We start from the raw sequence: 13,010 nt of genomic DNA on the forward strand, positions 1-13,010 counted from the left end.
TGGGCTCTTCAGCCTTCTGAGGTACTGGGATTACAGGCATGTGCCACCACATCCAGTTGTTCCTTAGTCTAGGAATAGTACTGTTGGACCAAAAATTGCTGTCTCCTGAAATTTACTGTTCTCATCTCAACACCTTGCCTAAGACAATAGGATATATATAAAATTTTTACATTTTCTTAAAACCAAGTGTTATTTTTTTAGATGTCTATAGATTTATTTTCCATACATATGATAGTCACAACTCTAATGAAGTCTTCAAGTATTATCTGGTAATGTAGTTATGTCTGATTCCTCCTTTGCCTGTGATATCGTCTCTTGGATGAAGGACAGAGATCAACATTGGTTTGGAATCTATGGCTGATCTACTTTACTAGCTGGGCCTGCATAAGTAGTTTCATATATGTTTTTATAGTAGCAGAAAAAGTAGTGGCTGTAAGATCCAGATTTCATGGTTTCAAGTCATGGTTTCACCATGAATTTAATAGAGTGACTTTGCTTACCTTTGCCTTTATTTCTTCATCTGTAAAACTGCTTTGGTATTGTCTTATAAGGAGGTTGATTACATAATTTACCAACCAAGTTAGGCATAAAAACCTTAAAAGTAGCATAAAAAGGGATTATCTCAGGCAAAAAAAGAAATATAATTTTTTTTTCTGTCCATTCTAATTACAGGGTTTTTAACAGCTAAGTATCTAGCTTAGGATACTAGATACTTACCTGTTACTCTTTTTAAATGATTCTTTGGAAAATGAGTTACTTCTCCCTGTGGGTATTCATATTGTGTAGATGGATTTATTCCTGATTTTTTCCATCAAGGTTTTCTGAAGTGTCAGTCCTGATGAGAGCACAGCATATGGCAGTACAAAGCAACTACTCCACTGTACTGATCTCTGAATTCCTCCTCATCTGCTTCCCTAACTACCAGAGTTGGCAGCACTGGCTGTCCCTGCCCCTCAGCCTCCTCTTCCTCCTGGCCATGGGGGCCAACACCACCCTCCTCATCATCATCTGGCTGGAGGCCTCCCTGCATGAGCCCATGTACTACCTGCTCAGCCTCCTCTCCCTGCTGGACATTGTGCTCTGCCTCACTGTCATCCCCAAGGTCCTGGCCATCTTCTGGTTTGACCTCAGATCTATCAGCTTCTATGCCTGTTCCCTCCAGATGTTCATCATGAACAGTTTTTTCACCATGGAATCCTGCAATTTCATGTAAATGGCCTATGACTGCTTTGTGGCCATCTGCCATCCACTGCAGTACCCCTCCATCATCATTGGCCAGTTTGTGATCAGGGCTGCCATCTTTATCACTGCCCGGATTTCCTTCTTACTATGCCTATCCCGATACTTTCTTCCCAATTGAGATACCGTGTACGAATTATTAAGAACTGTATCTGCAGTAACATGTCTGTGTCCAAACTGTCATGTGATGACATCACCTTAAACCAGCTCTACCAGTTTGTGATAGGCTGGACACTGCTGGGTTCTGACCTCATCCTTATTGTTCTCTCCTACTCCTTTATCTTGAAAGTTGTGCTAAGGAACAAGGCTGAGGGTGCCGTGGCCAAGGCCCTGAGCACATGTGGGTCCCACTTCACCCTCATCCTCTTCTCAGCACAGTGCTGCTGGTTCTGGTCATCACTAACCTGGCCAGGGAGAGAATTCCCCCTGATGTCCCCATCATTCTCAACATCCTGCACCACCTCATTCCCCCAGCATTGTTTATGGTGTAAGGACCAAGGAAATCAAGCAGGGAATCCAGAAACTGCTGAGAAGATTGTAAGAAGTCAAATGAGTGAGACCTGACCTTGGAAACAGAAATTGACAATGGGAATTAATTTTCACAATGCATAGGAAATTTAAATATTTCATATAAGAGTAAGTTTGTATGTTGCTTTGCTCAATGGCTGTCTATGAGATATTTATATGTTGATGCCTGTTTTCTGTTACACTGACTAGAAGCTTAACTTTTGCCTTTTGGAATAACTTGTAAGTTTTTTCTGGCCTTATCAATTGAAAGGGACTTATCAAGCCATTACTTCAGGAACTTGGAGTGATATGGTTTGTCAAATGAAGAACAAATGTAATTCCAATAGTTGTAAATGCTCTTCAGTTTCCTAAATTGTTTAACTTATAAGTGTTAGATCTCTTTATTCTCCTTGATATGGCTGAACCTGGTTTTGTGCCATCACTGAGTCTCTTGTGGAGCTACAGAGGTTGATTCCAGAACTTTGGTCTTATGTAGAGTAAGTGGCATGTGTCATACACTACTTCTTTCTCTCTGATAGAAATTATTATCATTTATACTTAAGGCCACTTCTCTGCTGTATGAATTTTCTGTGGTTTTTTCCTTATTTGTAATAAATTTTGTTAAATTCTAGGATAATTTATATTTGCATGGGTACATGTTTTTTATATATTTTTAATTGATTCATTTTAGTTATAGATAACATTAGGGTACATTTTGATATAATCACAAAAGCATGAAATATAATTTGCTCTAATTCATTACCTAGTACCTCCAGCTCCACCCTTCCATGCTTCTCTCCCTCTAGTTCTAATGATCTTTCTGGAGTTATTTATAGTATTTTTAAAAATTAGTGTTTTGTGGGTATACTTAATGTTGGGATTCACTGTGGTGTACTCATGAATGTACACATGAAAGTTCAGACAAATTCATTCCATTCTTCTTCCCTTTTCCTGTATTTCTTTCCTCCTCCTCTTCAATCCCCTTTGTCTACTCTACTGATATTTCTTCTATTTTGATGAAAGATTTCTTTCCTTTTGTTTTATTTCTCTCTCCATATCACCTTATTTTGTATTAGCTTCTGCATAGTAGAGAACACATTTGACCTTTGACTTTCGGGACTGGCTTATTTCACTTCGCATTATATCTTCCAGTTCTATCCATTTGCTGGCAAATGCCATAATTTCATTCTTCTTTATGTCTGAGTAATACTCCCTTGTGAATATATGCCACATTTTTTTTAATCCATTCATCTGTTGAAGGAAACCTAGGTTGCATCCATTGTTTGGCTATTGTGGTACTTTTCAGAGTGGTTGTACTAATTTGCAGTCCCACCAACAATGTATGAGTGTAAATTTTTCCCCACATCCTCTCCAACATTTATTATTATTTGCATTCTTGATAATTGCTATTTTGACTGGAGTGTGTCTTATTTTAAGTAAAATATTATGTTCTCCCCCAACCCAGTTGTCAGTGTCTAATTTCATACTGTCTTACCTGGTTTCTCCATCAGATTTCAGGTACCATCTACATTCCCATCCTTTCCTTCATTTCTTAGATATACCTTAAATTGTATTACTCATCCTATTTGAAGCCCTGTTGTGTCAATCTTCATATCTTGTCCTGGGGCCAGTGTAGTTTTCTATAAAATGCAGGCATTTGAATTAGTGGGTGGCTAAACGAGAATGAATGTTTTTAACTCTTTACAGTTCTCATCCCAATCATGCTCTGAAAGTGATTGTGACTGATTTATTGGTGGTGATTGATTGATATTTCCTGGTATTCATTAATATTAGTAATCAGGTCCCTTTTGGGATAGTAATTGAGGGCTTCATATACAGTATTTTATGAGTCGTTTGAGAGTGCTTTCCAACTTAGCTGATCTGGGTTGACCCAACTTTTCTTGGAGGACTTATAAAGTAATTTATCATTCCTATGATGTTGTCTTTCATCAAAATATTATCTTTAATATCCATTTTCTGTTTTGCAAATCCCAAGACAGAGCCCAATCAAAACACAATTCTTTTCAAGCACTCTTCCCTTCACTTGTTCTTCTGCCAGCTCCTAACTCTTGTGATTTCTTATTTGATATATGTTTACTGAGATGTGCTTCCCCCCCCCCCAAGTATTTAGGGCTTTTCATTGCCATCATGTTGTTATTGGTTTTCAAATTCTATGTTGACAAGAGAATATATTCTTTACTCTTTTATTATTTTAAAATTTATTGGTATATTTGATGACTCAATACACAAAAAGGAACATCCAGTGGCTTTCCAACTCCCATGTAACATTATCAGCTGGCACTAAGTTCCCTTGCCCAAAGCTATCTGTATCAATTATGTTTATTTTCAGTGAAATGACATCAGTTTTAGGATAAAGGGTGTTTTCTTAAAAAGTGGCTTTCTCAGCTGCTTTGAAGAGACCTTGCTGCTACCCAGGAGTCCAGTGATTTGGAGCTCACTGTCAAACATAGAAGGTTTGAAGATACTCTAAAACTGAGCAAAACTTGGAGCTTTCCATTCCCATTCCAGACAGAGTTGCAGGAAAGATGTCATCATCAGAGCTGTCATTTATCTTACTCTGAAATAACTCTGAAAAAAGGAGTAGATAACTGTGGGCACCAGGAGAAAAGAAATATAACATGTGTGTGTGTCAAGGAGCAGGGACAATTCATGATCCAGCTGTCCAGATACATCCCAACAGAACGTGGAGCTGAATGTCTGTGGGGTATTCTTGGCATGGGGCTAGTAGGACTAGAAGGACTCTTCATTGTAGAATGGCCTCTATCCATATAATCCATACAACCATGAGTTCTTGGCTGTGCCTGTGTCAGGAACCTCTGAAGAAAGTAACTAGAATGGATTCAGACCAATCCTTTAACATAGAACACCCTGAGTACTCGCTGGCGGATCTGTCGAGTCTTCACCCCATAGACGAGAGGATTGAGGGCAGGTGGCACAAGGAGGTACAGGGTGGCCATTAGAACATGGACATGATGGGACACATTGTGGCCAAAGCGGTGAGTGAGGAAGGAGAACATCCCAGGGACACTGAAGACCAAGATGACACAAACATGAGCCCCACATGTGCTAAAGGCCTTGAGTCGAGCCTCACTCCCTGGTACTTTCAGCACTGCCTGGAGGATGAGGGCATAGGAGACACCAACGGCCAGGACATCTAGCCCAACCACCAGAAGTGCCACTGCCAGCCCATAGGCTCTGTTCACTGTGGTTTCTGTACAGGCAAGTTTTACCACAGCCATATGTTCACAATAGGCATGGCCTATGACTGTGGTCTGGCAGAAGATAAGGCTCTGAAGGAGGATGGGGAAGGGGCTGAGGAGGATCAATCCATGCAGCAGCACTGCTATCCCAATGCACCCTATGGTCCCTGGATGCAGGATGGTGGAATGGTGCAGAGGACGGCAAATGGCCACATAGTGATTCAGAGCCATGGCCACCAGTACACTTGACTCCATGGAAGAGAAAGCATGAATGAAGAACATCTGGGTCAGGCAGACAATGTACCCAATCTCATGAGCATGGACCAGGAGCAGAGCAAGGGCTTTGGGTGCAGTGGAGGAGGCCAGAACAAGGTCAATGGCAGCTAGATGGCCAAGAAGAGGTACATGGGTTGGTGAAAGGACGATTCAATCAGATGATGAAGATAATGGTAATGTTGCCCACTAGAACAAGGAAGTAAAGGACACCCAAGGGAAAAGCTATCCAGTGCTGACTCTCCTCTAGACCTGGAATACCTATCAGGAAGAAAGAAGGCTGGGGTAGCCTCCAGCTAAATTGCTAAGGGCCATCATAAAGGGCTTAGAGAGGGAAAAGGGAAAAGAAACCAACATCATGATTTTTTTCACTCCTGATATGTTACCACATAGTCCAGCTCTGGCTACCCTCTGCACCAGAAGAATGAAGTACCTTGAGCTTCAACATAAGGGGATATGGTTAGAGATAATGAAAAAAAATCCCCTTTCCTGGTGATACTCTTCTTACAGGTGAGACTTGCACATGTCTGAATTAGGATAAATCTAGTTTTACTCAGAGATAAGAAGAAACACATGCTGCCTTTAGGAGAGATTCTTACACTTTACTATTCAATTATTTGTATTTCAGAATTGTGCATTTGAAAGAACTCTCCTCTTTCTTTCTCTGGATGTTAATAAGTCCATCTGTTTCTTTTGAAACTAGTCTCCTTCAGTTTCCACAACATGGCACTCTACAGTTGTTCCTCCTCTGACCCCAGGCCAACCATCTTCTCCACCTCATTAGAGATTGATTCCAGGGTTCCATCCTCTCTTCCTTTCACAAAATTTGAACATTATGTCTGAATTGAGTTCACCCATTCACATGCTTTTAACATTTAAATACTTCCATTTCTTCCAAACTTATGTTTTTAAGTCAAATATCTTTCTGAAACAAATGACTTCTCATGACTATACAGTCAACATATCCAAGACTGGACAAACTTGCCTATTCTTCCCAAACTTTTTGTATGTCTTGTCTATATTTTTGTGAGTTATACCACTATCTACCTTCCTAACTTCATCCAGAAAGTTATAAACTCTCCTTACTCATTTTTTCCTTCATCCCTTTTGCCCATTCAATAATTCCTAATGAATTATTTACTTTTATTTTTTTTTGCTTCTCTTATAGCCTCTCCTTTTCCTGACCCCTGAATTCTCAGCTTTAGCTCACACTCCCAACTTCTTTCACCTGGACTTTGTCATTAGGTGTTTCTGTTGTAGCTTTGGGTCTCTCCCCAGTCTACTCTCAATCCTGAAGTTAAAGGGATTTTCCTAAAATGCAGATGTCATCATGTTACTCCAATGGTCAAAGTTCTTCATGAATTCCCTGTATGAATAGTCATATTTTTAGGACAAGCACATGAAGTTTTGAAGACGGTCTTTGTGTATTACTTGTGTAGTACTTTCAACATGTTCCCATACGTTAAATGTTTTGTTTTAGACATTCTAAAACTTCTGGGATTACCACTGGACCACTCTATTTTATATATTCCCTTCGTGTATTCTTTCATTTTCCTCCTTTATCTGAATTAATACTTCTTATCCATCAAACTCAAGTCCACTCTCTCCCACCCCTCAGGAAGATTCATTGACTGTGTTAGGTCAATACCCATTATATTAGGAAATCTTAATTCTATGATCATCCTTTGTTCATCCACAATTTCTGATTGATCCCTATTATAAAATCCCTTTCAATATCTTAATGGTTTGTTTCAACAGAAAGGATCATAGTTCATTAAACTTGGTAATTACAAGTTAGCATGGTGGACCCTTCACAATGTAGTAAGATAAACACAAGCATTGGGCACTAAAGGATTCAGGTGCAAGCTGTGTCCAATTAATATTCTAGGAATGAATTGTTGGCAGTCTACTTAAACTCTCAAAGGCTTTATCTTAGGATAAATAAGACCAAATCACAGGTTTATAATAAATATTAATGAAATACATGTAAAGTCTTGATACATAAATAATTCTATAAAGATAGTTATTAACAGTAATAATAAGGGATGACTTAGTATGAGATCACAGATTTCTTTTTTCTTTATCTACATGAATCTCTTTCTGTGTTTCAGATTGTTGTGTCTGTCTCTCATCATGGTGCTACAGTAATTCAGTCTCTGTCACCGTCCATGTAAACATCAAGTGCAGAAAAATTAGGTGTTCTACTTAACCAATTGATTAACCTCTCAAGCACCAACACAAAAATCTGAATCTGTACGTTTGTGTCTACATGTTGGTTTTAAAAGCCAGATGGCACTCTGAAATAAGGTTTTTTCTGTGTTGAGGGAATACACATGTATATGTAAACATAATCAAGAAGGCCTCAGTTTTTGTGGACTGAGCACCCATAAATCATTCCATGTGCCTTTTCCTAAATCAATAATGTTTATATACTGCCATAAAACTCTAAAAATATCAGCAATAAAATATGAACTGCCTGGTGGGTATGTATCTCCCTGTCTTTGTTTTTCATCCAAAATCAGCTTACAAAAGCAGTGACATTACTATTGAGACCTCCAGGGGAATCTCCTAATTATACAAAAATTCACCTTTCACTACTTAACATTTCATCCAGCGAGACAGCTGATTGCTTTCTTAGCTACTCTCTTCTGCCACAAGATTAAGGCCATTTCCCATCTCTTAGCTGAGAAGTGAAAGAGCAGCTACACATGTGCAGGGCACCCTGGTCTTAACACTGGCAGCATCCAAGGAGCACTGAGGCTGAAGCCCACCTGTGGGTACAGGAGAGATGCAGAGAAGCTTGTGCTGAGTATAACCTGCCTCCTCTTTGTCCTGGGTGACTCCTGAGCCACAGGAAAAGCCTAGAACTGCTTGTAAAATATTAGCTGTTAAAGTAACAAGAATTATCTCTGTGCTCCTTAGAGGAAAAGCAGAAGAGACTTTTTTCCCAGGATCCTGAAGGGGAAGATGCAGTTAACTCTCGACCAGGAAGCAAAGCGATAAATGAGTAACACACTGATGTTGCTCAGCTCCTACTTGTTTTTGTAAATCTAGTGCAAGCAGCCTCTCTTCCATGAGGCTGTCCTCCAGTGCTGCGAGGCAGCAGGACATGGCTCCTGCACTTTCCCATCAGTCTCCTCACTGCTTTGTCAGTGCACTGATTACTCCACACTGTAAAACCTGTCAGTGTCAGTCCTTGAGGAGTCGGGATCATGCCTTCCTTAGTGGAGCAGCCCCAGCACAAACTTCAGAAGGGCCTAGAATCTAGTTGGTACTCAGGAATGTTGGTGAAATAAACACCCACATGACTAAAGTACAGAATAAATGAGTAAGAACATGAGTGTCTTAAAGGAACTGAGAATTGTGGGAATCTGACAAGTCAGAGGCTCAACTTAAGGCATAAGGATGATGTAACAGACAGTGGAGCATCTCTTAAGCAGGGAGGGGGCTAAGCCTCAGTGTTCTTCACCCTGCTTTGTGACAGAACCAGCCTTGCTGAACCTCTCTGACCTGAGAGGAGAGAGTGGAATCCCAGATGTGTGTCAGATATGAGGGAATTCCTATGATCACGAGGGATTGCTGCTGTCACTAAGCAGAAAGTCTCTTCTTTGATGTGACCTGAACCTTATCCTTAATTCTCCTCTCAATACTAGCCTGGACTCTATGAGAGTGAGAAAAAGAGCACACATAGCTATTGGAGGAGGACATAGTAGTACAGTGTCCATGATACTGGCCTAATAAGAAAGAGGTAGAGCTCCAGAGAATAGACCTGAGACACACAGATAATTCATTCATTATTCCTGACAGCACTGTTCCATGGTCTCTTGAAAATGCACAGTTTAGTCTTAAGTCAGCCTTGAGAGAGACTCAGCAACACAGAGAGAACCGAAAAAAGACAAAATGCCTGGACTCAGAAACCTTCCACTACAGCCTTGCCTGCTCAGTTCCAGGGATTCCTAGACTCCCATGAAGTCCTTCTGTACTAGCTAGGAACTAATAATGATGATTTGGTATTTTGTTCAGAAGGCTTCACTGCAGTCTATGACACTCAAGGGAAACCCAAAGACATCACTCAAGGTCTGTGCAGTTAAAGTTTCCAAAAGTTAGAAAACATGAGTTCTAGACCTGGCAAGACTAGCATGGATTGTATCCTCCCACACTATATGTGCTAGTGAGAATGCCGACCCAAGACCATGCTGAATGCCCCATGACTGCCTCAGGCTGACCCCAAAGTTTTGATGACATCTATAGGCATATGTTAACCTACAGGTTGGCTTGCAGCAATGTGTCCTCCTCTGATCTCTCTTTTTGAAGTTGATTCTCCCTGTCAGTGCCCAGGTCAGACCTGGGAAAACAACTATTCTGTCTCAGGAGGAAATAAAACTAAGAGACGCTAAACCAGAGGCACTGGGAGACTCAGCACCACACAAACCAGGTCAAAAAATGACCCCATCACAAGGGCTCTGATAAAAACAAAAGTTCTCAACAGTCTGCCTCTCAAATAATAAGCCCCAAATCTGACCTCATTTTCCCCACCTGAAATCCCATGGACTGTCTCATGGCTGGTTCTCTCACTTTTACCTTGAGCGTCCATTCTTGATGTTTACCCAAGGCAGGGACAGTGACTGTGGACAGAGCACTGGGAAGGTAGGGTGTTATTACCAATTGCAGGTCCCAGAGGGCTCCAGACACGCCTGGACAAAACCAAAGCTGGCGTGAAGATTGGCAGGAGGCGCCTGAAGCCAAGGATACTGCCCTCAGGGATGGGTGGTTAGGCAGAGAGGCAGAGCAGGTAGTTGAACCCACACCTAAACAGGGGCTCACCTCTGTCCACTTTTAATTATGACCCCTGCATCATCCTGCATATCCTGAGGGCTGGGCTAGAAAACCGCCTTTTTTGACCTGGGAAATCTGAAAATGCTCTGGAGTTCAGACTGCTCATTGTCACAGATCAACCCAGGACCCCAGTGAATTCTTTAATGGATTCTGTGTTTCAATGCACCTGTTCTCTAGGATTTAGGAGTCCTGAGTGCTAGAAACTCAAACTGAGTTAGTTTTTTAAAACTTTTTTATTTTCTAATTAGTTATACATGACAGTAGAATGAATGCTTTTTGACACATCATACATAAATGGAGTATAATTTCTCATTCTTCTGGTTGTACATGATGTAGAATCTCACTGGTCGTGTAATCATATACTCACATAGGGTAATAATGTTCTATTAATTCTACTATTTTTTCTGCCCCCATACCCCCACCCCTCCCTTCTGTTTAAACCAAAGTACCTCTATTCTTATCTAGCCCTCCCTCCCTTTATGGTGATTCAGCATTCACATATCATAGAAAACATTCAGCCTTTCGTTATTTAGGATTGGCTTATTTTGCTTAATGAGATGTTCTCCAGTTCCATCCATTTACCTGAAAATATCATAATTTTTCTTTTTTAAGGCTGAGTAATAGTTCATTGTGTATGTATATCACAGTTTCTTTATCCATTCATCTGTTAAAGGACACCTAAGTTGGTTCCATAGTTTGGTTATTGTGAACTGCTACAATGATTGATGTAGCTGTGTCACTATAGTATACTATTTTTAAGTCCTTTGGGTTTGAACCTAGGGGTCGGATAACTGGGTCAAATGGTTGTTGCAATCCAAGATTTCAAAGGAATCTCCATACAGCTTTCCATAGTAATTGCACTAATTTTCAGTCTTACCAGCATGGGATTAACCAGTTTTTCATTCAGTGTTTTACTATTCATTTGTTGATAACCTTAGAAATGACAACTTATCTCATTGACATATTATAGTCTAATTAGATATATGCAAGTTAAAGGAATGTTCAAGATTGTGTAAAATTATTTTCCTAAAGTGGTTTATTTTTCCCTGTGTAAGATATTTATAGAACTTAGTAAATTTAATGATAAAGTAAATGATCACAAATTAACCATTTAAAAGTTTTTTAAAGAATGCAGCTTTTACATGTTAGATGAGGTAAGTTTTGTAAGTCAACTGAAATTTTTCTTCTTAAAGGTTCTCTTAGATATATCCTCCATGTTCCTGGGTGATATGCCTTCCCATTGTAAACAGTTTATGTAACTCTCAGCCACCTCCAGGGAGACTATAAGTTGATTACTTTGCTTACTCCACTTGAATATAAATGCAGAAATCTCCCTTTTCATCTTGGAAATGTCTGTGTATCTACAGGGACACAAGAGCCTATGGGAGCCCAAAGACCAATGATTTGTCTTTCTGGTCTCAGGAGAATGGCTTTATCCAGAAAACATTTTCATAAATCGATCCAGAGGCCAAAGCCACAAGCATAAGGGTAGCAAGAAGCCGAGGAGCCACACCTTGCCTGAAAAGCGTTGGATGGTCAAAAGTGCTGTGTAGAGAAGACTTTCTCTGTTAAGTATTTTTTGGGAACAGTACATTGGAAAACAAAGCATGAGTGACACTTTGTGTTTGTTTTTTGACTTTCTTCATTATGTATTTCAGAGAATGTTATTGTACTCTGTACAGATCAGTGATATTAGAGAAACATGAGCGTGTGAGGATGTAGGTCAGCTTAGCTTATGCTCTATCACTAACAGGGAGGATAACACCACAGAAGGTTTTTTTCTTTGATTATTAGAGGCATAATGCAAGCATCTGAATTTGTGCCAACTGCCAGAAGGGAAAAGGAAGAAAGCCTTGTCCTTGACCTTAATGAGCTTTGATCCTCCTAGTAGAGATGGTTAAGTGACAAAACCAGTTAGAGAGACAAAACTATGAAAAAGAAATTTATAGTATTCTCAGAGAATCCATGGGAGGAAGACAGCTTTCAAATCAGAAAGCCAGAATCGTACTGTAAGAACAGAAGGTCATGGGGAGGCGGCCAATTTGATATCTGAAGCTGAACAGAGCTGTGGCTGAGGCTCTATGAACTGAGACAGACGGCTTGGATTAAGGTTAACCTAAATGAGAAGTTAGGTTATTCCTGAAGTCCTATTCCTGAAAAGCAGTATCAGCTTTACCTAGGAATTTGTTAGAAAGCCATATCATCCTATATATACAGAAATGGGCTGTGCCCAGAAATCTGTGTTTTTAACAAGTTCTTTGGTGATTCTGATGCATACTCTCTTTGAGAACCAATGGTCTAGATGAAAAGAAAATTCTGAAGAGATGCCCACACTATATATTGAGAAAAAAATAAGAGCTTCAAACTTTGGGAAATATTTTGCATCTTACATCTTAGTTGCCCATAACAACATACCCTCCAGATTTAACTATAAGCAAAGATGTTCCCTCTGCTTCTGAGGAAAACACAGAAGAACTTGACAACTACTTCACCAGTCAGTTCCTAGCTAGTTAAAGAGATTTATACAGAAAGGCGCTCCAGTTTGTGGAGCATTATGTTTAGAGTATGGTTAGGTATTCCTTCAGTTTCTCTTTGTCTGATAAACTTCATTTCCTAATTTCCTCCTTTCCCTGAAAACAAAGATTTTTTATTGATACTTACCAAATTCACACTCAAAAAAGCTACGCCACAAGTATATTTAGTATTTATTTTTCTCACCTTTAACTAGCTTAAAGTTTTTGTGGAGGGAGGGTACCTGGGATTGAATGTAAGGAAAATAATAAGAGACACAAAGACAAGATGCAGAGTCAGGAAAGATGGCAGAGTGGCAGAATGGCCAAGTTGCCAGCTTTATTTATGTTAATAAGTTACTTTTAGATCATTGGCATCAGTAGTACATTATTGTTCATTGTATTACTAGGCAGGTTACAGACT

General features: G+C 39.9%; 2 pseudogenes; one reads left to right on the forward strand and one right to left on the reverse strand.

Moving 5' to 3' along the window:
• The first annotated feature begins 841 nt into the window (after positions 1–841).
• LOC124088555 (olfactory receptor 56A4-like) lies at positions 842–1,780 on the forward strand (annotated as a pseudogene).
• A 2,827-nt stretch (positions 1,781–4,607) lies between these two features.
• Positions 4,608–5,600, reverse strand: LOC124088428 (olfactory receptor 52L1-like; annotated as a pseudogene).
• Between the last annotated feature and the right edge of the window lie 7,410 nt (positions 5,601–13,010).

The sequence above is a fragment of the Marmota monax genome, unplaced genomic scaffold (assembly GCF_021218885.2).
Source record: "Marmota monax isolate L192 unplaced genomic scaffold, Marmota_monax_Labrador192_F-V1.1 WCK01_AAM20220418_F8-fsc00061, whole genome shotgun sequence".
Classification (NCBI taxonomy): Eukaryota; Metazoa; Chordata; class Mammalia; order Rodentia; family Sciuridae; genus Marmota; species Marmota monax.